This window comes from Vicugna pacos, chromosome 13 (assembly GCF_048564905.1).
Source record: "Vicugna pacos chromosome 13, VicPac4, whole genome shotgun sequence".
Lineage (NCBI taxonomy): Eukaryota > Metazoa > Chordata > Mammalia > Artiodactyla > Camelidae > Vicugna > Vicugna pacos.
In genome coordinates, this window is record NC_132999.1 from 48,682,242 (window position 1) to 48,709,003 (window position 26,762).

At 51.9% G+C, this 26,762-nt stretch overlaps 1 protein-coding gene and 1 non-coding gene across 2 annotated transcripts in view; one reads left to right on the top strand and one right to left on the bottom strand.

The window, feature by feature from the left end:
- The window catches only part of SLC9A1 (solute carrier family 9 member A1), a 47,215-nt gene that overhangs the window by 6,367 nt on the left and 14,086 nt on the right, over positions 1-26,762 (top strand). The gene's annotated exons all lie outside the window — the stretch shown is intronic.
- On the bottom strand, positions 11,373-11,444 carry TRNAT-GGU (transfer RNA threonine (anticodon GGU)). The gene has a single exon. It is a non-coding gene; the product is annotated as a tRNA-Thr (tRNA).

The window sequence follows — 26,762 nt, forward strand, 5'->3', positions numbered from 1 at the left end:
TGACATGTTGGGTCATTGTGATGATCAAGGGGACCCGAGGTCCCAAGGGGCTTTAACCAGAGTAAATGACCAGGTATATCCACATTGGTAACCTGAGTGGTTGACAGGTGGGACACTCCTCCTGGAGCAGGGAAGGACTGAAGGAGCAGGGTGGTTTGGGGTGGTCTGGAGCCCAGTTCGTAAACCCTCAAGTACGTGTGTATTTATATGAAGAAAGAGTATGAAGGCTGACTTGGACTTGGGAGCTGTCATTCTCATGGTCTATGGTACAGCAAACTTTTGAAATGGAGGGCTTTTCCTTTCCCTTGATGTGTTGCAGGCCCTCTGGGAGGAGAAAGGAGAGGCAGAGAAGTGAATTACAACAGAAAACATGCCTGATGGGGCTGGAGGGGGAAGGTCAAGAGGCCTGAGATCTGGTCTGAGCTCTCTGCTGCCTAGCTGTGTGACTCAGGCAAGGCACTACTTCTCTGAGCCCTCGTTTCCTAATTTGTAGTATTTGTGTTAAATATTTGTTAATTGTATTAGCTGTCACTTGCTAAGCTCCTGTTTCAGAGGCTGTGTCAGGTCCTTGCACAGCCAGAAAACACTGGGGTTGAAGTCCAGATCTGTGTGACTCTGGGGCTCATATTCTTTTCATCATCATGCCTTGATCCCCTTTCAATTCAGAAGTTTTATTTTTCCCATAATCCTTTTGAACAGGGAAGGTTTAAAAGTTTTAGTATTTCAAGTCTTGGCTGCTCTCTGTTCCTCATTTCTTGGGTTTGGAGGGAAAACTGCGACCCTCTCCAAGTCCTACCATGAAGCAAATAGCCCTTCTCAGAGTTGGTGGCATTCAGAAACACAGGAGGGACAGGGAACTGGAGCTCAGGGGCCCTGGGCTCCCTTTGGGAATGCCAGCCTGTCCACAGCCGGCAGGCCTGCTTCCCTCCCTCCCTCCTCTTGTCACCCCACTTCCCGACCTGCCCCCTTTCCTTCTGTGGTAGGGAGAGAAGGCTCACTCAGCAAACCCAGGACCTGGGTTATTCCTGAGTCATCCATCGCCTGTGTGGGCCTCTTTCTGCAGCACTCACTCCCCCTGCAAATGTCTGAGTCAGACATGTCTCCCCAAGGTTGTCTGCACACACCGCGCTGGGCCAAACCGTCTCTTTGGATGCCGACAAGCATCAACTGATGCTTTCAGGCAGCCCGTGATTATATGTGGGTATTTTTAATCTTACGGGCTAATCTAATTTTAACTGAACTAAGTTTTGAGTTGGGCCAGGATCAGTGGGCTGTCCCTCTTCCCTGGGATCATGCTGACTTCATTTCCTTTCCCCTAAAGCTCTTTTCCATACGCTGGGCCAGTTTTGGGGTCTGTTGGGCCAGACATGACCCCTGAGTTCTAACACTGACTTTCTGAGAATCTGGATTTCCCCCAAATTACCCAGGCAAACTCTTGTCTGAAAACATATTTCCTTAAGCAGCTGTGAGTGAGGTCCAGGATGAGAAGTCTTGTTTCTTCCCAAGTCCCTTTTCTGGTCATTCCCTTGGGGGGCATTTACCCCTAAGTCCAGACTGGCCCTTCCACAGTACTCAGCCGGTTTGAGACCAGGCTGCTGAAGGCAGAGGTGACATCACAGCTGTGTGTCAGGCAGAGCCCATAAGCTCACCAAAATAATAAGTAGCTAACACTTAACATAGCATTTACTGTGTGCCTGGCACACTGAGACTGTGGCTTTGGGCTGGCCAACCAGGACTGAGCGCAGCTAATTAATTCGCCTGTCTGGGGTCAAAGAGGCAGGTCAGCTGAAACTGGCCAGCAGGCTTTGCGCTTGTGGCACAGAGAGGAACCAAGATTGAGACCCAGGCCTGGCTCACCAGGAGCTTCCAGTTTGCTTCGATCCCTGCTGAGGGCTGGGCAGACTTCTGGCAGAGGCAGTGTTCAGAGAGAGCAAGAGGTCCCTGAGGGCACCAGTGGTCAGGGAAGGTTTCTCAGAGGAGGTGGAACTTGAGCCAGTCTTGAAGATGGAGAGGAATTAGGCACAGGGGCAGGACAGAGAGAGCTATTCTTAGTACTTGATTCCTACAAGAATATAATCCCCTTGAGGGCAGAACCATTGTTTGCTTTCCTCTCTGTGCCAGCACAGATATCTGGGGAACAAATGAGTACATGACTGATTTCCATGTAGAGACAGGGTCCCTGTGAAGCCTTTGAGGCAGACGAGAAACCAGCTGGACACAGAGCGATGCTCCAGGCATCAGTCAGCCTGTGGGTACATGCTGCTGCCGCTCCCTCTCCCACTGCCTCCCTCGGCTTGGCTCTAATGGAGTGTCTGCAAGGGCATCCTCTCTGGGCTGGGTGGGGTCTTTCTGGGAAAGTCTGAGTCTGTTTGGTCTGCCCTCAATTTGTATAAGTAAAAGCAAGATATCAGAGCTTCCTCAGGGAGCTGCCGAGAGCCCTAATTGAATTAAGCTTTTCCCGGGAAGATTCCTTAAGCCATCAACTGCACCGTGACTGTGAATTCATGAGACCAGTGGCCGTAAACTATGCAAAAAAGCAATCTCATTAATTTTGTAGTTGTACCTGGACAAGTTGACTTATGGCTTCTCTTTGTTTTTATGTGTGTGTTGGGAGTGGGCTGGGGCCAGAATCTTCTTTCTGTGGCAGATTTATTTTTATAATTTGAATAAATAAAACAAGTTTGTGGTAAAAGAAAACAAACAAAAATAAAACCCAGCAGTACAGAGGGTGTTAAGGTAAAAAAATTTCCCTTGTCACTTCGCTGACCGTCTCTGCTGTCATACTCCCTGGACTGCTAACTTCCTCGTACATCTTTTCAGATATTCTCTCCTGCATATATGAATGTGGGAGTGTGAGGACAGAGTTAGTTTTCATAAGGCCACTTGTGTAAAGGAAGAGAGCTCTAGGCTGGGAATTAGGGACCAGGGACCTGGGTCCTGGTCCTGGGTCTGCCTGTTTCTGGAATATTGACCTATGGCATGTCATTTTGCCTCCCTGGGCCTAGTTTCCCTATTTGTTGATTTCAGTTATTGAAAGTCTCTCTGGAACTTTCTCGCAGGAAAGGCAGTCTCCCAAAGGAGCCCCTACTCTGGTGAGGCCTGGGCAGAGATCTCTACAACCCCATCCTTTGGGGGAATGGGCCACTGCTGTCATGAACCCTGGCCTCAAAACACAGAATTCTCAAGTTCATGATCATGGATCATCTCCAACTCCAGCTCAGGGTTATGGGGAGCTCAGGGTTATGGGGTTAAATGAATGAGTCTGCAGAGAGCCAGCTCTCTTGCTGGGGAAGTCAGACAACACACAGTAGAGAAGGCTCAAGTGGGAAATTGTGTGGCTCAGGCTGGGTTGCTGAGGGGCTCAGAGAGGAGCAGGAGAGGTGTGGGAAGGCTCCCTGAGGGAGGTGATCCTGAGCAGTGGGTCAGGTGAAAAGGAGCATCACTGGATGAGGGGCTTGCTCTTAGAAGGGATTTTTGGCTTAGGAGGGAGAATGGACTGGGTGACCTGCTGTTCTTCTAGGATCTAGGTTCCTAAGGGTCTTCCCTGAGTCCTTGATGAACTTCAGGGGACCCATAGGATCCCCCCCGACAAATAGTCTGCAGATGTGTATATTTTTATCAGAGGAAGAAAGCCCATAGTAGCCACAGATTCTCAGCAGGGTCTGTGCCCCTCCTTCCCCCGCTGCCACACACACACACACACAAAGGTTAAGAGCTTTAGCCCTTTCTCTTGTGGGAATTTGAAGAAGGGTAAAAGACTTTCCTTGGACGAAGTGGGATGAGTGGGGTTTGCCTGGGGAACTGCAGAACTCCTTCTAGGCAAGGAGATTGAACTCACTCTGCATGAATAAGCTGTGTCCTAGGAGAAGAGAAGGGAAAATGACTCCATAAAGTAGAGAAGAGCTTTTCTGGATTGAGGATCAAAGCAGACAAAGCAGTCTCGCCCTGCCCAGTGTAGACAGGGAAGGTACTGGGTTCATTCTGCCCCCTGGGTCTGCTGGGTTTCCAAGGCAAGCCAAGCTGACACCCCAGGAGGTAACTCAGGCCTCTCACCCTTTTTTCTAAAGTGGCTCCGCCCCAGACATACCTCTGAGACTTGTTAGGGGAAGCAGCTGCCTTGGAGGCAGCAGAAACAAGGGGTGATTGCCTCTGAAGGAGACAGACTTTGAGGGTGCAATGCTAGGTAGCCCTAAGTAGCCTCTGGTGTTTTCTGGATTGAGGACCCCTATCTCCTACTCCTTGCTTCTGGGAGTAAAAGTAGAGAATATCATTCTACCTCTAGAATTTTAGAGATAGAAAGAACCTTATCATAGCTATGGTCCCAGGACCCAAAGGGGGAATGGAGATGTTTTGATCCAGTTCTCTCACCTTCCCATTAAGGCCTAGAGAGGATGTGCCCAGAGCTGCACATGAATTAATGGCAGAGGGAGAGCCTTCCCTGCTCTGCTAACTAACCCAGGGGTCTCTAGGCAGTAAGAGCTGGACCAAGAGGTGGGGCCGTGGTCTTTGGCCTGGATGTTGGTATCTAAGCGTTGGTAGCTCTCAAGTGGGCCCTAAAAGCTTGAGGAAGGGCAGATTCCTGCTGGAGTATCCATCAGAAAGCTGTTTCTGTCAGGGAAGCCATTTGGCTTTGGCCACACAGGTCTCTGCAGGACAACCGAGTGCAAGGCTCAGGAGCCAGAGGCTTCTACCCTCACCCATCAAATTCCTCAGGCCTTTGTACTCCATCACAAGCCAATATTGAGCCTGAGTGCTCTGCTTTTATAACATCTTTGCCATCATACCAGGGAATGAGATCTTACCTCCTGAGTCCTAGGCCAGGGCCCATAGGAATCTCGATGCTGTACCAGGTAGGCAGCATGAGGCAGGGCCAGCTCACCTAGCTGAGTCCAGCCCAAGACTCAGGTTACAGTTCAGAGGGGAAGGGAGCTGGCACCCTACAGCACCCTTCTGGGCCTGCCTGGCTGGTGGAACAAACAGATGCTCAAGAATTGCTTCTCTCAAGGAGCTCAGGGACTGGTCTGAGAAATTTAATACAGATGCACAGGAATCAGGAAGTAGAAAGTGAGTGTGATTCCAGGTACAGACGGAATCCTTTTAGGGTTTAGAGGAGGCAGTAAGACCTTCCCACCTGGGAAGACTGGGGAGGCTTTATGGAGGTGACTGGTGAACTAGCCCCTGAAGGTTAGGTAGGATTTAGATGAGATGCTTGTGTGAAATGGCTCACTGGGCACTGCCAGAAGCTTCCACTTAGGGCAGGACCTTTGGATTGCAGAGGAATGTCTCCAAGCAGTTACCTTTGGAAACATGATGACTTTGCAGCTTGACAGACCTGGATTCAAATCTCAGCTCTACTACTTTGTAGCACTGTGACTTTGGGTAAGTCACTTCCCGCTATTTGAGTCTCAATATGATCATCTTGCAACATGGAATGACACTGGCAGGTATGTTGGGAGCATTCAGGGAGAGCACCCGTGTAAGATGCGTGGCATAGAGTTTGACACGTTCCGAACACATGATAAATGGTGGCACTTAGGAGTACCTCTAGGATCAGGAGGAGGGGAAGTACTGACTTGTTTTCTCTGACTCCTGAATCTCCCAGCAACTGAAAAATCATTCAGCTAGACTTACTGATGGCCTGCTGTGTGTCTAGTGCTGTGCTAAATGCAAGGGTGAGGTGGCTATGGATAAATAATATTTATCCTTTTAATGAGGTGGGTAGAACATTTTCTAGCATGTATCAGGAAGCCTTTTGGGGAGATACTGTCATTCTCCTTTATATAATTGAGGAAACTGAGGCCCAGCAAGGTTAGGTGACTTGCCTAGGGTCATACATCCTGACTGCGGCACAGCTGAAACCAGACCCAGGGCTTACATTTCAAGTCCTGTGCTGTTTCTCCTACATAACAGTCATTTCACCACTTTAAGCAAGACTTATCACTTGAAACATTTAATGAGCAAAGCGCGATTTTCTATGACAAGTTGATGTGTAACTATAAAAGCACTAAATTTTGCAGAGCAGATGATGGGTTTTAAAATAGGCCCAGCTATGATGAGGTGCCAGGTGATCTGTGCACATGTTAAGGGTAGAAGATTTTTCACTTCTTAACTCCATCACCTTGTCCGAGCCTCAGTTTCCCCAATCAAATGGGGTTATGTCTGTAAAGCCCCGAGCAGATCATAAGCTCTCAGAAATGGGAGTTGCCACTGTCCTGTAGCATTAAAGGAACAGATGAGAGTGAAGTCTAGCAGTGGAGGATGATTTTAGGTATGTAGGCCAGAGGGTACTGGGGTAGGGCTGAATGTCTCCAGGACTGGGGTGGGCATGCAGATGAGACCGTGAACAGAAATATCTAAGTTTGGTCTTCAGTTGGAAAAGGGGGAGACGCATACTCAGTAAACACTGATTCGTGCCTGATAAATGCTATGCTGAAGATGGAATGATGAATAAACATAATGCCAGCCTCCCAGGAGAGGCTGGCTGTAAATAGGCACTTGTGATGTGCCTGTGTGAAGTGCCACACACAGCAGGGGCCCATGGGCTGTAGGGGCATGGGAGGAGTGGGGCTGGGGGTGGATTAGGAAGATTTCCGAGACCTTGAAAGTTATGAGGAGTTTGCTCATCTCACATGGAAGGAGGAGCTGGAGAAAGGCAGACATGTGGATAATGCAAAGCCATAGATAATGCAGAGCCATTGACCTTTGCTTTGGGAACTTACTGGGGCATTCGTCACCCCCACCTCACCCCCACCTCACCCCCACACATACTTAACCCACCTGCCTGGCTGGGCAGAGAGACTGAGCCTCCCTGTAGGGCAGTGAGCACCAGGGATGGGTGCCCTCGTAGATAAGTGGTGAGGAGGGAGCTACCATTGATTGAGGATTGAGACCTACTGGCAGCCTGGCCTGGTGGTGGGGGCTCTCTGTGGCACATCATTGTCTGAGTGTCCTGACAACCCCGAAGGGTGCAAGCTGTGGTGTCTGCCTTTATCCAGCTTACAGCTACCTTGGGAAAGTGAAAGAGGGATAATTAAGTACTTGATGACTGTTGGGCCGCTGCCTCAAACCCAAAGCCCAGAAGGACTTCAGGGAGGGGAGGAATGTGGCTGGAATGAGCAGGGAACAGGGGCCTTTATGCAGGTGCCTTCACCAGACCCTCAGATAGGGAGGGGAAGTGGCAGCGGAGGTAGAAGTTCAGGCGAGGGTCGCCGCACAGCTCAGGCTCTGAACAGCCAGTGTATGGGTGGGCACCTGAGAAGGAGGCCCAGCCAGCCTGGGGGAAGTCTGGGCTGGGTCAGTGAGAAATAGGATTGAGTAGGTGGGCTGGGCTGGATTCCTGAGCATCTGGAACTCCAGGCAGAGGGATGTAAACTCGACCAGGCCTCTTGGGCTGGTGGAAAGCATGGCTCCATGGATTGAATGCCTGCCCCTTCCCTCCATTTCCACTTCTGCTCTCGCTGCCCAAGCCATGAGCATCTCTAACCTGGGTGACTCCAAAGGCCTCCAGCATGATCTCCTGGTCCCACTCCCCTCTGCCTGTAATCAGCTCTCCATAAAGCAGCCAGAGGAATGGTTTAGAAATGTAACCCAGAACGTGGTGTTCTCCTGCTAAAACCTTTAAATTGCTTCCTGATGAACTTGGGGTAAAAATCCAGGAAATGTATGCCCTATACCTCTCTCTCCTTCACTCCCCACTGCTCTTTCCTCTACTCCACTCACACCAGCTTCCCTGGGTTCCTCAAACACCAAACCTTGCCAGGCCTGTTCCTCCATACAGAACCCAGAACCTGGAAGGCTGCCTGGAGACCGCCGCAGGCCAACTGCCTCATTCAGGCTCTGGATCAGATGCCGTCTCCTCAGAGGCCTCTCTGGCCACCTGGTCTAATGTGTAGCACAACCCACCCCATCCCACGCATGTCAGACACTGTGTGCTGAGGACACAGCCAGGAGCAAGAAGAGGAGGTTCCTGATGTCAGGGGCTCCCAGGCCAGTGTGGGATGTTGGACAGTGGACACAATGTCAAGCTGTGTAAGTGTCCTGAAGAAGATAAATATGAGAAAGACATGCTACTTTGGATGGCCAGTGAAAGCCTCTCCAAGGAGATGGCTTTTGAGCTGAGCAAATGATAAGAAGGAGCCTGCCTTTCAAAGATCAGGGTCCCTAAGGAGAGTGTGTTTGAGGAAACTGGAGTGGAGTAAGAGGGAGGCGTGGTATGAGGACAGAGAGGAAGGTAGGAGTCAAACCATTTACTGCCTGGGGGCCTTGGGTTAGGCTCAGGATTGGACCTGGTGCTATGCAGTGCCACTGAGCAGGGCGCTGTGGTCTGACATAGTGAGGGATGTACAGAGCAGCCTAGGGGGCCAGAGGTGACTCCCAGCATTGGTTCCATCTTTGGGTTGGCTGCAGCAAGCTTAGCAAAGCAGGTCCCTGGCCCACAGCTACTTGACCAGGAAGTGTGAAAGAACAAGAACCAAACTTCCAAACAGGCACCCCTGGCTGGGCCAGAAGTGAGATGGAGGGCCGTGTCCAGAAAGAAGTGGACAGGGAGCGGAGCAGAGCAGGAGAGGGTGAGAGCGTGTGGGGAGGGGAGGGGCTGAGTGAGGTGCCAGGTTCTGCTCCACTCCTGCCGCCTCCCCTGCCCAGCCCAGCGCCCGCAGGCAGGATGTCACCAGACCTGTCATGTGGGAGGGCCCTGACATGCCTGCTCCTGGCTGAACCTTGTGGTCTCATGTGGCCTGGGGAGTTATCAGGCCCAGAGGGGCAGGTTTGGAATCAGAGAGTCAGAGTTTATTATTGGGAGGGAGCCTAGAGACAGAGTTAGGACCAGGAGGTGTAATGGAAAAAGATAAGGGGGTTGGGGACTAAAAGGCCTGGACTCCAATCCTGGCTCCTGCTCTTGCAGCTGTACGGTGACTGACGTGCAGAGTGTGGAGTTTCAGTGATAAAGCTGTGGAGGGCATCTAGCAGTGAGGGCTTGGCCAGCAGTGACAGAGCCTGGCCCTCATCTCACAGAGGAGGAAGCAGAGGCCAGAGCGGAAGTGACTTGCCCACAGGCCACGGTGGGTGGTGGCAGAGCTGGGGTTGGTTCAGGCCTTCCAACCCCCAGTCCAGAGCTCTTCTGTGGTGGCGTAAGTGGTTCTTCTCTCCTGCACTGTTCCCTCCGGGACAGTGCCCTGTTCCTTCTGCAGGGGCGAGGTGGTGGTCCCAGGCATCTCACCTCCTCTTCAACTTGCCTCTGAGCACCTACTGCGTATCCGCACGGCTGTGTGGGAGGTGGTTCCCACCCTTGCAGTGCTGACAGTTTTGTGTGGGAGATAGACATGTAAACAGCTTAAATACGAGGCAGGCTGAAGTGACACAGGGAGGCAGCACAATGCAGCGTGGGCCCTGGTGGCAGACGATCTCAGTTCTGGCACTGCCACTTAGAATGGAGCAGTGATGAGGCCTGAACCGAAGTTGGGACGGATCAGGAAGGCTTCTGATTCACTGCAGAGTAGGGTGGACTCTCCTGTAGTGGCGGGAACTGCAGAGGTTCGGGAGGGAGGCGTGGCCATGACTGTGTTTAGGAAGAAGGCTCTCCTGGCAGGTGGAGAATGAACTAGATGAAGTTTTTCCTAATATTCTTGGCTCTGGGAATTTTCCGCCTCCTCTCTCTATGGATAATTATCCTTCCTAAGAAATTGATCAGATGGGAAGCTGCAGGAAATTGTTCAGGAGCAGGATTGTGTAGGAGTTGGGGGGAGAGTGGAGAGGATGCTGCAGGAGAGGGGGACTCCATGCCAAACAGCAGGAGGTGGCTCCCTTTGGAGGGGGAGGGGGAGCTTAGGTAGGCTGGGAATTTAAAGCAGAGTGTGGGTGGCTCTGGGGAAGCCAAGTTCCTCAAAGTTCTTCTCCTCTTGGTGGGGAAGAAGGGTGAGATTGACCTGCAGGGTCCGGCTTTTCTGAGTCAACAGGAGCTGGGGTCCTAATGGGAGAAAGTGGGTCAGTGAAGCCTAGCATTTGGAGCGCTAGGCCAGGTGTCAGAGCCAAGCCCAGGTCCAGCTCTGCTGCTCGGCTATCATTCCACATCTGAAATTCCCATTGTGAACCAGGGCCTGTCATGGCAGATAGGCGTGCACCAGGCACCCTCTCCTGGCACAGAGCACTCCTCCTGTCCCAGCTCCCAGTGGGCTCTGTGGGCTTTTGTGGGCCGAGCCTCTGCTTCCTTCTTGCCTGACTGGTTAAACAGCAGCTCTCAGTGAGCTGAGCCTGAGGGACCTGGCTCCACTTGGTGTGAGCAGGTGACTGAGCCACAGTGACCAGTGGTTAACAGTGAGGAGCAAGCTGGTCGTGAACCCATGGGCAAGACTGCCTGTGCAGCGACACAGGGGCCCATTAGGAGACTCAAGGCATCCTTCAGGGCAGTCAAGGGTCAGTATAGCCTGGTGGCTTAAGATCTTCAGAGTCCAACAAACCTGGCTTTGAATCCCAGCTCTACTACCTGCCAGGTGTATGACCTTGGGCTAAGTGCTTGACCTGTGAGCATTTTTTTTCTGGAAATAATTTTCCCCTGCATGTTTTTTTTAAAAATCTTTTCCTCCCTCTATTTATTTAATTGAGGAATAATATACATACATACCCGCAGTAGAGTGCACTGATCTTAAATTGAACAGCTCAGTGATTACTTGCAAATGTTCACATCTATGTTAACCACCCAGATTGAGATATAGGACATCTGTGTGCCCTCCTAGAGTCCCCTCTGTCCTTCCCAGTCTGTACTCCCCTGAGGGAACCAACATTTTGACATCTGTCTTTGTCACTTGATTATACCTTTTCTTCAACTCCGTATACCTGCAGTTAGGTACTCTTGTGTCTGGCTTCTTTTGCTCAGCATTCTGTGAGGTTCCTCTCTATTGTCACATGTTCCAGAGTTATATTCTTTCTGTAGCTATGTGGCATTGCCTTGTGTGAATAAGCCACAGTTGCTTCATTCTCCTGTGGATGGGCATTTGCGTTAGTTCCCTCTTGACAATTATGCATAAAGCTGCTATGAACATCCTTATACTCCACTGGGGTTTCGTGGAAATCAGATGAGATAATCAAAGTTTAACATTGAGTTTTGACTTAGAGCCGGTGCTCAGAAATTTTCCCCCCAGATTTTTGTTGTTGTTGTTTGTAAAAAGGAAAAAAAAAAAACAACAAACAACAAATACTACACAAGTACTTAAGAAAAAAATGCAAGTCATATCCCTTTCACTCCCTTGCTCCTCAGATCTGATTACTCCCCACCGTTCAGTGTGTCTGACTAAACTCTTCCCCACAGTTGTGTGAAGTTCTTTTTATTTCTTTTTTCAGTTTAAAAAATTTTTAAATATTTATTTATTTTCCATGAACAGAGGCATTGGGGATTGAACCCAGAACCTCATGCATACCAAGCATGGGCTCTACCACTGAGCTACACCCCCCAACCCCCCGTGAAGTTCTTTTTAATAAAAATTGTTTCACCATAATGATCATGCTGTCCATATCTCTTGCAGCTTACTTTTGTCATTAAATCTGAGCTTTTAAAAGAGTCCCCTTATCTGCATCGTAGAAGCAACTTCGAGAGAGACAGGTAGGGTGAGCTCCTGAACTGGTCACTCAGGTCTTCCACCCTGGCCTGGTTGGGCCGCCCTCAGTGTTCCTCTACGTGGAGCCCAGGGTTTTGCTTCTGGAGCCCAGGGTGCAAGCCTTGGCTCTGTTGTACCCTATCTGGGTATGTTCTTGGGTTTAAATGCCCTGAGCTTTGGTTTGTTCACCTTTAACGTAGGAGGTTACTTGCCTCAGAAAGATGTCATGAGGTTTCAGTGCAACAAAGTATGGGAAGATACAAAGCAAAATGGAGAGTGATGCATGTGTGCCGGTTATTATATAAAATCCTGGGCTGTCAGAGCTAGAGGAGGCCTCTGAGAGGCTAACTCAGCCCATCATATTACACGTGAGGAAACAGTGGCCTGGGGAAGGTCACAGAGCCAGCAAATGATGGAGCCAGAACCAAGGGAGTCGTTGGAGCTACAGCTTCCCAGGGTGCCCCACTCCTCCCTCTTCAATTCCCACTCTCTCTGGATGAGAACTTGACCCCTCACTTATCTATGGGGACTCTCTGCTAGGGAGAAGGCACTACAGAAAATTTGCCAGACCTGATCTCCTCCTTGGTCCCTGGCTAAGACCACTGGAGTGATTAGGAAGTGATCTGTACTCACCCTCCCCGGGTCCAAGAGAGCAGAAAAGCAGACAGGTAGGGCAGAAGAGTGGGAATTTGGATGGGAACGAGATCCAGCCCTGGTCTTGGCTCAGTGCCTTCCCTGTCCTAACCGGACCCCCAAACCTGGGGTTCTGTGAGCTCACTTCCTCCTCTCTAAGATGCCAAGCTAGCACCCCTGCCCTGTCCTCTCAGGCAGATGAAGGCCTGGATCTGCGTAGTCTCTCAGATGTCTTCTAGCTCAGTGTTTAGAGCCCCTAAGCCTTCGCCCTCACAGCTTCTGCAAGAGAGTCGAGGGGTCCCCCAGGCCTATGAGATTACACCTGGGCTGAGGTCAAGAATCCGGAAACAAAACCCTGACCAGCATGGGCTGGGCCTTTGCCTCACTACTCTGCTCCTCCCAGGGAAGAATGTGGTGAGATAAGATTTGCTCGGTACCAGGCCAGGTGGGCCCCACTTTCCTCGGTATTTGGCTACTGCATGTGGTGCCAGGCACATGGCAGCAGATGTGGCTCCCCGCGCTCTGACTCCTGCTTGTCTTGGAGCCACAGCTCAGCTCATTATGAAAGCACCTGTGGTGATATCCTGGAGCCGGGAAGGCTGCACCTGGGAGTGCCCTGTTGGTCCAGGGTAGGGCTTGGGGAGGGGCTCTTAGCCCTGGTATCTGCTTTCAGGGTGAGGTTGTGGATGACACGTGTTCTAATGGCAGTGAATGGTGTCACAGGAGTTCTGCACGAAGAATAGGCACAACCACCTCATGCTCCAGCTTTTGCTCGCGTGACTCCATGTTCAGCCCTCTGCCTTCATTGTCTCGGTGGGCCTCACCTGACCCTGTGTGTGAGGTGGGTGGAGGTGTCCCCACTTATAAATGAGGGCCCTGCAGTCTGGAGAGGTTAACTAGCTTACCCAGGGTCACACGCACCAGAAAGTGGTGGAACTTGAATCCTAGGATGCCAGGGTGAAAGCTATTTTGAGGTTACCCCATCCTCTCCCCTCACAGAGGAGCAAACCCAAGGCCTAGAGTTAGGGCAGTGTGGGGACAGGCATTAGGGACAGTGTTCTTTCCATTCCACTGATAACAGCACTAGTTATTCCATACTGAGGCCCCCAGCCTCCTCCTTTGAACATCCTGAGACAGTTGTAGTCAGGTCCATCCTTTGGAGAATAGAGAAAAAAGTTATCCAGATCATGCTCTCTGTGGCTCAGATGAGGAACCCAGCTCAGAAACGCCCTGGAGGATGAGTACCTGTCAGCTCCAGAGTCAGCCTCCCGGGCTTGAGTCCTGTTTGGCCCTGCCGCTTTCCAGCTAAGAGGCCTTGGGCAGACAACCTACCTCTCTGACCCTCAGGCTCCTCATCTGTGATGTGGGTATGATAGGGCCTCCCTCACCAGGTACTTGTGAGGACTCAGGAGCCCTCTGTGAGTGCTGTCAGCATCAACAGCCCCGTCTCATGAGGACCAGTGAGTTGATAAGAGCAAGGACTCCAGCTGGAGTTCCAGGCCCTCTGTGTCCTGCCCTGCGGGGACTGCTTCCCCAGCTCCTGCTGCCACAGCCATCCCTGCCTTTGTGCCATGTGCAGGCTCATATGACAATGGGCCCTGCCCAGGGGGAAGCAGGCGCCGATGGAAGCTTTCTTTACTCAGCCTGCCTGGGACCTTGCTCATCACTGATGGGCTCCCGGCTTCCAGCCAGGCTCTCACCGCGCACAGCTCCACTGGAGCCAGAGGCCGGCACCTGTGCCCTGAGGATGAGAGCGACAGCAGGAAGCTGTTACATATCGTTTCCTATCGAGAAACCTGGCATGATGGCAGAGCTTGACCTCAGGGATCAGGCAGTCCTGGAATCGAATACCAGTTGTGTTGCTTGCTGGCTGTGTGCCATTTGGGCAAGTTCTTTAGGCTCTGAGCCTCAGTTTCTCCCCCAAGAATTGAAACTGTACCTACCTCGTGGCATTACTGAGGCAAAATGAGAAAGCACAGGGCTTGGTGTGATTCTCCCTTCCCATGCTGGTTGCAGGTAGAGGGCTGCACTGTGCCCCCCAAGGCAGTGTGTGCAGACATTAAGAAGGGGCCGTGCAGGCTGGACCCGAGCCTGGGAGGTGCCTCTAGAAGAGTTCCAGAAGGTGGGAGTAGGATGAAGGGTAGTACTGTATTCCAAGCAAGGACTGTCTTTGGAGTATGAGTCCTGGGTGTGAATCCTGGCTCTGCCACCACTTTGCAGTGTGACCTTGGCCAAGTCCCTGCCTGTCTCTGGGCATCATTCCTTGTATCTGTGAAGTGGAGGGGTCAGATTGAAATGGTCTGAGGAGGCCCTGCCTCTTCTAACCTCCTGTGGCTTTTTGCTGCCCCTCTTCTTCCCCAGGAGAGGCTGACTTCCCTTTGCTGTTTCTGGAGTGCTGGGCCTTCCTGGCACCAGGACCAAGGCCTGCAGCCGGCTGTGTCCTCATCTCTTCTCTGCAGTGTCCTCTAAAGGGCAGCCTCCTCTGAGCATACTCAGCTCTCCCATCCACTCCACGCATCTCCTGGCTCCTGGAGGCCTGAGGTGGCAAACTGTCCTAAGTGGACAGGGAGAGGAGGCAGGGAGAGGCCCACCAAGGGTGCCTACTGGTCCCCCTCTGTCTTGACACTCAGCTAGGTGGGCTGTTTTTAGGAGAAGTGTTTGGGGACTCAGGGCAGATCCTGAGACGGATGCCTCGGGCACCTGCTTAGGGGGAACTTGGCCTCCCCACGCCAGCAGCCTGCCTCAGGGACCCTGCTGCTGAGGTTGCAGGAAACCTGCGTCTGCACGGCCCAGCCACATCTGTGAGCCACATCCTCTTCACATCCATATTCAGGGACCCTGGAAGGAAGTTTTTTACAGATTTTACAGGGGACTAGAAGCAGGTTCAGTGGGGCTCCAGAGGGCTCCTACCTCTCTTCAGCCTCCCCTCTGCCTTCCCTCGGCACCTCTAGGGACTCCTGCCAGCCAGGCTCAGCCTGGATCCAATGATGACAGGGACGGGGCACCAAGCTCTGCTTCGGAGGGGCTGCCTCAGAGTGTGCTGTGTGGCTGTGCTCTGGGGCCATTGGGCCTTCTCTGGCCTGGGACTTGGGGGCAGTGATGGGACCATGTCCATCATCTCATCGGAGCAGATCTCTGAGATAGAAATGATTATGAGCCCTGTTTTTCAGATGAAGAAATCAAGACTCTGAAGTTGAGTACCTACCTGTGAGTAGGTGGCAGAGCCAGGAAACCTGGTGCTGGGTTCTCAAGACCATGCTGTGTCTTAATCACAGGCTCCCTGCCTTCCCTGACTGATAGCTGAGTTTGAGTTGAAACTTTGGACTGAACCCTGAGGCAACACCCTGTTTGTTTTTCCAATGTCTCCCTTCCCAGCCATCTCACTCGGGACCTCGCAGCCTGCACGTGGACTGCCTCCCCTAGCCCAGACCTCTACCTCAGTTCCCCAGAGTGCTGGCTGCCCACCCCCAAGAGGAGCTGCCCCTAGTGCAGACTCCCACATGACTGGTGGGTCCTCCTCTCACTGGGGCCTGTCTTTGGGGCTCGGCCTGGGTTCCAGAATGAGCCTCTGCTCCAATGGAGGGCGCAGGCCTCTGGTGTCACGATATTCCTGCTGTGCTCTTGTGGAAGCCAAGTCAGGTGGCGGCCACACTGGGCCACAGAGGAGGCCAAGTCCTGGAGGGCAGATGTGCCCTGCTCCTCAGGAGCAGAGAGGCCTCTTGCCATCCCACCCCTTCATCCAAGGTGTGTCCTCCACCCTATTCGTGTCTTCCTTGGAAGTGGAGTTGTCACACTGATTGCTGCAGCAATCTGAATGTTTGTTTTATTTTCCTCTCAGTGTTTTTACATCTATCCCCTCTTCTCTCTCAGAACCACCCTGTGCCACAGTATCGCTCATCCCCATGCTAGAGAGGAAGGAAGTGAGGTTCAGGGCAATACTATGATTTGCCAGAGATCACAGGAAAGTTCAGGTTTAGAACTGGGACAGAAGCCAGCTCCCTTGTTAGCAGACCAGGGCTCTTTACACTGCCCTATGCTGCTGCATGCAGCCTTGCTCTGCATGTGGACTGTTCTGGGCCCAGACACTGTGCTTGTTGGCCTGGACAGAGATGGTGGGTATTACAGAGCCCTGGCTTTGTCCATCAGCAGAGCTAATTGGTCAGATGTCAGAGCTGGAAAGGCTCTCAACATGCCTCTTAGGATGGGGAGGCTGAGGCCAGAGAAAGGCAAGGGCTTGTTCAAAGCACCTGGTGAGGTGATGGCAGGGTCTAGACTGGAACCCAGGTCTCCTGATCCCCAGCCTGGGGTTGGCTCCGGCCCCTTCTCTCTCCAAATGTAGCTTTCTAGTGTCTGCAGATATGTGGAAGTGAGATGGAGAGGGGGAATTATCCACCTGCTGAAATATGCAGGAGGCAGTGCCAGCTGCCCCTGGAACCCAGACTTAATGGCTGGGCAGTTGGAGAGCTCTGCTTCACCCCAGGGTGCTGAGCCTGGGGACCAGCACCATCTCCCTGACTCCCTCCCCCAGGTACTTTCCAGCAAGACTTTCGCCATCCTCTGTCAAAGCCCTGCAGCAGCTCTGCCTGCTTCACCAGGTTGACCCAGTATTCCCTCTCCAGGAAATTTAAGGCTTTTCACAATCTGGCCCTGGGTGAGTACTGGACTGGGAGTCAGCTGTCTCAGCTTTGTGACCTAGCTCTGCTGCTAACTATGTGACCTTGAGTGAATGTACGGACCTCTCTGAACTTCTGTTTCCTCACCTGTTGTCTTTTGCTCTGGGTTTTAGTGAGGACCAGAGGAAAAGCTGTTTTATAACTGCCTGAGAAATTATTTCCTCTTCAGCCTTCACTGTCATTTGTACCCAGTAGAAGTCCTCCAGCTACACCAGCGTCTTGCCTTTCCAGATGCTGGGACTTTTCCTGGAAACCCCAGCCCTTCCTTCAGGCTTAGGCCAGTTCAGGTAGCTTTTAGTGTACACAAGCTTCACGCCAACACTGGAGATTAAGTTAAATCCAACAATAGTCAGGCAAACTCAACAAACAAGTCTTATCCTTGCCATGTGCCAGATTCTGTGCTAAGGGCTGGAGAGTTGGCAGTGAATAGGACAGGGTCCCTGCCCTTGAGGAGTGGTCTGGAGAGGACACAGCCAACCAACCACACAGTGTGGGAAGACTCTTGGTGGAGGGCCGTGTGTCCCAGGCCCTGAAGGATCACAGCCCTGGGTGTGACTAGTTCTGCCCTGGGGGGTATTCGGGGAGAGCAGCTGGAGGAGCTAGTATGAGCGGCACCTGGGAGGACGGTTCTGCAGTAACCCACCCCGACAGGATCTCGTGGTCTGCTCAGTGCTCCCATGTCTAGGTCTCATGTGGTCCTCACAGCAACCTTGTTAGGTCACTGAGGCAGGAGACAGTCATCCACTGAGCCAGACCTGATTGAGAGCCTGCTGTATGGCAGGCACAGCTCTGGGTGCTAGAGACATGACAGCAATTGCGACAGCCTGCCCTGACGGAGCTCACATTCTAGGTCAGGGAAACCATCAGTGAGCACAGACAGACTGTCAGGAAGTGGTATGTGCTCTAAAGAACAATAAAGCAGGGAAGGCAGATAGGAGGGTAGGGAAAGACCCCCACTGAGGAGGTGGCATTCGAGCAGGGACCTAGTAAGAAGGGAGGGAATCTGCCATCCACCTATGCAGTGCAGAATGTTCCAGGCAGAGGAGCCAGCAAATGCAGAGGCCCTGGGGTGGAATCATATTTGCACTCAAGGAAAAGCAAGGAGGCCAGTAGAGCCAGAGGGGAGTGAGTAGAGTCAAATGCAGGGCTTGCCGCTGGTTTGGATGTGGGGTGTGAGAGAAAGAAAGGAGTCAGGATGATCCCAGTGTTTGGGGCCTGAGCAACTGAGGGATGCTGGGGAGACAGGGACCACTGAAGGAGGAGCAGGTTTGGGGGTGGGGAGATGAGAGCATAGCTCCTGTGTCCTTACCACTCTGCAGGTCCACCCCATCCCTACCCCTCCAGAAGTCTCCCCCTTCTCGGGCCCACTCCAAGCTCTGTCCTCTGCAAGTCATTTTCTTTCATCAGTTTCTTTTTGATGTTTCTGAGAGGTCACCAAAATGCTCAGGTTGAAGGGTTCCAGGCACCCCCTCTTCATCATCACCCCTAGATGCTGTCAAACACATAACAGACTCTGTAGTGATTGAGCTGGGAGGGGTCTAAGGGGCCCCAGATGCCTCCCTGGGCCGCTGCTCCCTCTCCCTCACCCGGCCAATGCCACCTTAGTCATGCTCTCCCTTTGCAGCGTCCCCTCCCTCCCCTGTAGCAGCTGAAAATGGGGGCGCCAGGACTTGCTTTCTTTTCTTGAAGGCTGTTGTCCTGGAAATGGTTGAATTTCTTGTGTTTCTTTCCAACAGCCACCTCTCTGTACTCCACCTCTCTTTATCTAAGTGTGATGATCTTGTGAGAAGTTCAAGTTATATATGATGGATTTAATTCATTGTTGTGCTTCTAAGCTAAGTGTCTTTCAACTAGGGCACGAAGAACAGCAGGTATTTGATATACTCAATTCCTGTTTTCTCTTAAATTTGCATTTTGCAAACTACACCCTACCCCCAGCAAAAAGAAAAGAAATGAAACATCCAGCTTTCCCAGGGCTCTAAAGTTTCTGGAAATGGAACCTCGCTTATCAAGCCTCTTGCTTCTTCCTTACCCCAGGTGTGGGGCAGACTGGTGCTTGGAACTCCTGCTGCTGCCTGCAAGTCCTTGGGGACAGTCTGGCAGGAGTGAGGACAGGGCCAGGGACAGGGATGGGCCAGAAAGGGGAGAGCCCGTGCTGGGGAGCTGCACACCTTGGGGCACCAGGAAAGGAGGGAGACCTTGGTTTGAAACCAGACTCATCCCAGGTTCTTTTCCAGCTCAAGCATTTGGTGCTTTCCTCTCCTCCACACTCCATGGCTGAAATCTGGGGAGCCCAGAAGGGCCTCCTTTGCAAAAGATGTGATTTAGATTTTTTTGACGCCAGTGGTACCTCTGGGTCAGGAGAAAGCAGAAGCCAAGGCCTCCTGGTTTCACTCCCAAACACAGAGGGAGGGCCTGTCTGGGGCTCTTAGTGGAGGATCTCAGAGTTTAAGAAACTAGCCTTCAGCCTAAAGCCACCGTGGAGGGACCATCCAGTACATGATGGCACAGGCAAGGCCATACACACAGTGAAGGGGGCAGGGGTGGGGAAGAGGGGAGGGGCAGGTCGGCCTGGGTCTGAAACACTGCTCTGTAGCCCTGGCTCTGTGATCTTAGGGCATGTAAGTGGTCATCCCTCTGACCTCTTTGCTTACCTTAAAATGAGGACAATAATAGTATCTACTGCAGTAGGGTTGTTTAGAGAATTAAACCAGACGCTGCAGTGAAGTGCTTAGCGTGGTCTCTGCCCCACAGAAGCAGTTACAGCACAGTATGTGGAATATACCACTGAAACACAAAATCTTAAATTATAGGTGCAGAAAAATTTGGAAGTTTGTGTATCAAACTGTTAACAGTGTGGATTAGGGGGTTGGGAGGGTGTGTGGTGGGTACAGGAAAGGGAGAATCATTGACAAATTATTCTCCTTTGACTTAGTGCACTTATATATTGTTGAGGAAAAGTTTTAAATGACCATGGGATTCGTTTAAAATGACAAAACTAATATGTATTTTGAAAAAGATTAAAAGAAACCAGTGTATATCACATGGTCACCAAACCAGCCACGGGAGTCTTTGGAGCCTGAGGTCCTACCCCACCCCCCTGAGCTGCCACCCTGACTGGCTGCGTGGAGACCTCTCCCTGCCAGGCCCTGCCGTTGGCTGCTGGAGCTCTGTATCTTGTCAACACACATAGACTGTTTACTGCCAGTCCCTGGTCTGTGTCCCTCCCTCCCCTCCCCTGTGAGTCATCCTCCATCTCTACTACATGGGGACTCTCCATCCAGCACCTTTCCTGTGGGGGCTGGGGAGAATCTGCCAGAGTGAAATTCATTCAACAAATGTTTATGGAGAGCTTAGATGAGTGGGGAGGCTGAGCTGGGTGCCTAGAGGTGCCACCCCAGCACGACCTGCCTACTCCAGCCGTGTGCCAGCACTTCCCTCACTTTCAGTCTCATTTCAGGCTGGGGCCTCGGGGTTCTTGGAAGGCTTTTGAGATGCCTTCTCTGTTCATTTGTTCACTATTCTCCCAGCCGCCCCCCGCCCCAACCTCTGCGAGCCAGACGCAACTTCAATTCTATGTCCTTTAGGAAGCTTCCGTCATTCCTTTAACCCTCTTATCCTGAATGTCACCTTTGTGGGGTCCTGGGCTGTGTCCTGGGCTGCCAAGCCAACTAGAACACCAGCTATAGAGCTGAGCTCCCATTCCTCAGTTTGCAGCAACATGTGACTCAGCCTAGGAGTTCAGGGAAGACCTCCCAGAAGAAGTAACACCTGCACTGGGTTTTGAAAGGTGGATAGAAGTTCAAGGTGAAGAATTCCCCTCTGTGTGCACAGAGATGGGGTTTGGGTACTTCTTGCAACACGAGTACAGGAATTGGTTTAGTGCTAAGGGGTAACCTTGAGCTCAGCTAGCTCCCGAAACCCAGAATCCTGATCACAGCCTCTCCTGCCTGGTCTCCGAGAGGGCTGGCAGTCGCAGCACCACTCTACCTATTGCTCTCAAGTCTCCTTGGTCCCCAGGCCCATGTGGCATTTCTGTCCTTATCTCTCTCTGAAGTTTGTCTGCCATTTCACAATGTACAGGGTGCTTCTGTGTCAGGTCCTTTGATTCTCACTTGTCTGCACATGAGGAAACTGAGGCCTGTCTGTAGTGTAATGATTTGCTCAACGCCTCCTGGTTACTCAAGGGAAGAACTGGGCCTCAAACCTGAGTTTTGGCCTCCTGGCCCAGTCCTTGTTTTCCCATGCCTCAGGTGGCCCAGCATACGGTACTGTGTTCTCAACTAGCTTATTAGCTAATTTCCCACCCAGACTTGAGTTCCCGGAGAGTAGGGCCCTATCTCCCTGAGATGTGGATTGAAGCAGGCAGGAGAAACAGGTGCCATTTGGAAGAATGATGGGGGAAGGCCCAGAGAGAGACTGACTCCCCTGGCATGGAGAACGATTCCACCCCAGGTACCTGAATCAGAGTTATTTATGGCTGTTTTTCAGGGGAGGCATATTGCAGACTTGAATTCTCTTCCTGTTGATGCCGACAGGCTTAGTTAGCAGCCTGGCACAAAGAAATGGCAATTAGGAGACTCAGGTTCTAATTTTGACTCTGCCCCTTCCTACCTAGGTAGCCTTGGGCAAGTCACTTCACCTCTCTGAGCCTCAGTTTCTTCATCTGTCAAATGGGGGTCAGGATATGAGATGAAATGAGAGGAAATACATAAAAGCTTCAGCACAGCACCTTGCATCAGACACTCTAAGTGTCCAGTATGTGTTTTTCTCCTTCTTTGTGCTGGAGATTGTATCTTAAAGTGAATCAAGATCAAATACAGTCTTACTGAGTGGGCACTGTTGGTTTACATTTTTTAAAAAATTGCAATTCATTGGGTGACTCCTTTGGCCCAGGAGCTCTAAATAAATGATCTCAGTGACACAGACACCCTGGCAGTGGCATCTTCATCCCAGTTACAGAAGAGGGACCAACTCAGAGACACGTGTCACAGGTATTGTGCGAAGTGTTTTACAGACATCATCTCATTTAATCTTCCCAGCAGCACTCATATTTGGATATTGGCAAAGGCCTGGTGAGGTCAGCCTGCCTTTCTGTTGTCTTTTTCTTTCCTTGTTTTTCATTCCTTCATTACCCATACATCCATTTGCTACATGCAGGATACTTGTGCTGGGCTCTTTAGAGAATACAGACCCTAGAATGGCTTTTTTCCTGCTTCTCTTTCTGGTAAACTTCTATTGATCCTTCAAAGCCCAGTTCAGATGGTCTCTACTCTGGGAGCGTCACCTACTCTTGAAACTTCAGAGCCTTCCCCACCATCTCCTTTCTCTTTCCCACACTTCACATCTGAAAGTCAGTTTTATCTCAGTTCACAAATAGGTAATGCCTGTTCTGTGCTGAAAGCTGAAGACCCAGATGACTCTGAAAAGTTCCCACCCTTAGGGAGCTTAAAGCCCAGTGATGAGCAAGTGCTCACCAGTAGGTCATGATATTGTAGACTGATTCATGTTATACCTGGGTTTTGAAGAAGGCTATAATAATAGCAGTCACCACTTTTGCTAATGTTGAGTGCCAGCATTATTTGGCATTCTTCAGCCTTAAATGTCCTCTTTTGCTCCAGAAACCTTCTGAAGTAGGCTCTTCCACAAATGGGAGAACTAAGGTTGGGAGATATAACTTGCCCAAGGCCACCAGGCTATTCAGTAGCTGCACCCCGGTTAGAACCCAGGGCAGAGTGGCGAGTGCTCTGCTGATCTGGCTGCAAACCTACTGAGGCAGCAGCTGCGTCTGGTTTATCTTTCTCCCTGGTCCTCAGAGCTGACGTTGATGGTGGGAACCATCAACACTGAGAAGAATCTGACTCAAGAAAAATCAGAGCCCCTCCTGCCCCAAAGGACCCTCCAGCCCCAGTGGAAACCAGGCAGGCAGGGGCTGAGCAGTCTGAGAATTCCCACCTCCTGCCCTAGGAGTTTAGGGGAAGACTGACCCCTTCTGGCCAAGTTGACTGGGGAGAGAAGGAACTGGCAGAAAAGGTAGGAAAGATTCCCCCAAGGTCTCTGCGAGGCCTCTAGTGTGGAAAGCAGCCGTGAGATTTCCCTGGAGAAGAGCTCATGGAAAGAAATACCACCTCTGGCTCAGGGAACCACTTTGGGGCTCTTCAGTTTTGGGTTCTGATACTCCCCTTAGGAATAAAATAAGAATAAAGCCAGGGGTAATGGAAGTGACTAGGAGCATAGCCTGGAGTCAGAGACTGCCTGGATTTGAATTGGTTCCCAGCTACTTGACTTTGAGCAAGTTGTTTCCCCTTTCTGTGCCTCAGTTTCTTCATTTCTAAAATGAAGGGATGGTAATTGTGACGTCCCAGAGCTTGGCGAGATGCAGACGAGTTACTCAGAGGATACTGCTGTAAACTGTAGAGTGCCAGGCTTTCATCAGGAGGTTATTACCTTTCATTACCTTTCATTACTATAGTTGAGACTGGTTGCTGGGGCAGTTGAAGAGGGAGTTAAAGAAATGGAATTGTTGTGTAACCAGGAATCCCTTGGGACCTGGCCAAGTTGCAGCCCCACAGCAGACCTCAGGCCTGGAACTAGGGCGGCAGAGCCCCTCACATGCACCGGGGTCCCTGGTGACCCGGCACTGGAGGGCCAGGGAGGCCCCTCTTCCCGGCACTCCCCTCTGACCGCCCAGGCCAGGGAACAGATGTGGGAAGTGGGATCAGGGGTGTCTAGTCACCCTGGCAACCAAGGGAGACATGGGACTGCCTTGCCTGCCTGCTCCACTGTGCCAGTCCTAGCAGATGGGGACAGTCGGAGGAGATGTAAGTAAAATGTCCTCACAGTGACAATCAGGGAGGCTGCAGAGGACCAGGAGCCCCTCACCAGTTTGAAGTTTGGTCAAGAGTCTGTTCAATTTGAGTACATGTGAGTGTGTGTAAGAAAGTAAGAGTGTAGGTGAGAGTGAGAGAGGGCAAGAATGTAGGCTATTGTGTGCATAGGGGAGTGGGTGTGAGAGGGTGAGTGTGTCAGAGAGTTGAGAATGCAGGGAATGTGTATGTGTGTGTGTTCCCCAGTGCCCCCAGTTGCCCCACTGCCACCTGTGCTGGACAGAGTGAGAAACACTTCTCCCTTCCCTCAGCCTCTTCATCTAAAAGGGAGGCCAGCCCCCAAGTGTGTCGGCAGGTTTGCCCTGTGGCGGGGAGCTGCTGAATTCCACACCTTCTCCGTCCTCCATGCTCTGGGAGGACTGGGTGCTCCAGCAGGAGGCCATATGGCCTGAGTGATCACTGGCCTTGGAGCTTTGTGGGTTCTCGTGGTGGGACTGGTCGTGACCACTGATGGGTCACCGCTTCTCTTGGAGTCTCAGTTTCTCTAACCCTGTAATGGAGGATTTGGATGCTCTCCAAAGTCTGTTTCAGCTCTCAGGGCTCTGGATCTAACTGCCTCTGCCCCACCCCCTGATTCCATCCTGGTGACATCACCTCTGCCACAAGTTCAGGCCCTGGAAGCTTTGCCTTGTTTTTTGGCACTTTGGGGTCCCACCTCAATGCTGGGCCTTTGTCAGGGGACCAGGGGCCCCAGCTGCACCCCTTTCACCACACTCAGTGTAAGCAAGCTTCCTGCACTTCGAAGGGACTCTCCAGGGATACAGGGTGGGGATGACCGGTAGAGTCAGGGCCTTGGGAGAGGACAAGCCAGAACAGGCCCACAGGCCCCCCCCACCCCGCCCTGAGCCACTGCACCTGATGACAGAATCCACCCCTCCCCCTGAAGCTGCTTTCCAGTAACGTGCCGCCTACCCATGGGCGAGGAGCCAGAGTGGATCCCAGACCTTCTTCCTCCTCAGCCTGGACCTGCCCTCCCCTTCCTCATTAGGGCCCGGAGTTCATTCTGCACCCTGAGAGGCAGGGCCAACACAGGAAGACCTGGGGGATCTGCTCCCGGAATGTGGCCCCAGCCCAGGTACTCTGGGAGCTGGCTTATTTGGAAGAAAGTGCCCTACACCCGTGTCTGGAGGTCTGGGACCTAGTCCTGGGTGACCTGGGCATGTTCTGCCTCCTCTGAACACCAGGTTTTCATCCGCCAAGTAGCTGTCTCTTCATCTAGGGATGGAGGCCTGCTAGCCTGAAGGTCCCCAGGTTGGGAAAAGCATGGCCATCCTCACAAGCTCCGCACAGAGGTTCTGACCCTGGGCAACCTCAGTGCTCCGAGTGCACAGCGCCGCCTGGCTCAGAGAACACACCTGCGCCTGCGTAAAGGGTTACTTAGCTCTGCCACAGGTTTGAGATGTTCTGAGCTAGAGGGGAACTGCTACTTTATTTATTTATTTATTCTTTTGGAACTCCTACTTTAGACTCTGGGGAAGCTACTGAATGTTGCCAAGCCTCAGCTTCCTCTTCTGCAAAATGGGGACAATATCTATCCAACAGGGCTTTTGTGAGGACTAAAGAGGTGACGTGCCAGGTTCCCAGCACAAGGCCTGGCATCTGGTGCCCCTTTAGGAGTAATGAACATTCTTCATGTTATTGCTCTCGGCTCGTTTCACACACACGACCCCCAGTACCCCCACCCCAGGGGACTGTGGCTTACTTGTCTCTGGGTCTCCAGTGCATGCCTGGCACTTCCTGGGGCCAGAAAGCTCTGTGGATTGGACCAATGGCAAGAGAGCAGGGAGACAGTTTCAGAGCCTAACTTGCTAGGTGGAGGTGGAAGCCGTCCTCCACCTACCCTGGGCTGTCTCTTTAGATTCTGCCTTCTCCTGAAGCAGCTATTGGTGCTCAACTCCCGGGCAGTGGGGAAGGGAGGGTGTTGAGAAGGTCAGCTGGCAGAAGCCAGTCTGTGCCTGCAGGAGTTCTACTCCCTGGACCCTCCATGCTGTCCTGTCTCCCCTGCAGGGCAGTGCAGATCTCAGCTATAGTGCCATTGTCCTGTCCTCGCTGCTTCTACCTCTGTTGTCTGACCTTGCTGGGTGCCAAGAAGAGAGGAGCCTGGGCGATGACTGTGGATAGAAGGTTATGATAGGGGAGACACCAGAGAAGGACTTTTGCCCTAACCTAGGCAGACAAGGGTGGTCAGGGAATGCTTCCCGGAGGAGGAAGCAGGCAGAAGGATATGGTATCAGCCACACACAGTTGGGGTAGAGGTACAGAAGTGGTATTCTGGAGAGGCAAACTAGACTAGGCAAAGTTCTACCACCAAAAGAGGATAAAGCTCATTTGGGGGAATTACAAGGAATTTGTCAAAGTTGAAACATAAGGATTGAGAGTGGGGAGCATGGGAAGCGAGCAAGACCTGATGACAGAGGCAGTGCTGGAAGTTTGGACTTTACAGCAGAGAGACTTGGAGTCAGTATGATCTCTCCCCTGTGCACCAGCCAAGTCAGCACTGGGAGTTACTGGTGAACACTACAAAGATGGAGGGACTTTTCATCAAAAGAGGTGACTTTTGGTCAGGTTTGTTTGAAGTCTCCTGGCCTAGGATGGAGATTTATTTTTGCCAACATGTTTTGAGTGTCTCCTAGGTGCTTGGCTCTGTGACAAGGTTCTGGGCCTAGACGGTGTATTGAGTCCTGACTTGTAGCTTCACTGGCACTACCCAGATCAGCCCCAGAGAGTAGGAGGGGCTTTGGGCATGAGGAAGGATGTTCCTCTCCCTTCCCAGGGATCTCGGGGGTGAGGAGAGGAGAGGCCTGGCCAGGTAGGTTGTCGGGAATCACGTGGGTCCTGGCCCAGCCCTTGGCATTTTCAAATCCATAGATACTTGTTGAGCAGCTACTGTGTCCCCAGCCCTGGGGATATATAATCATAAACTATATGGAATCTACCTGCACAAAACTTACAGGCTAGGGAGAGGAGAGCGAGAGCTTTCA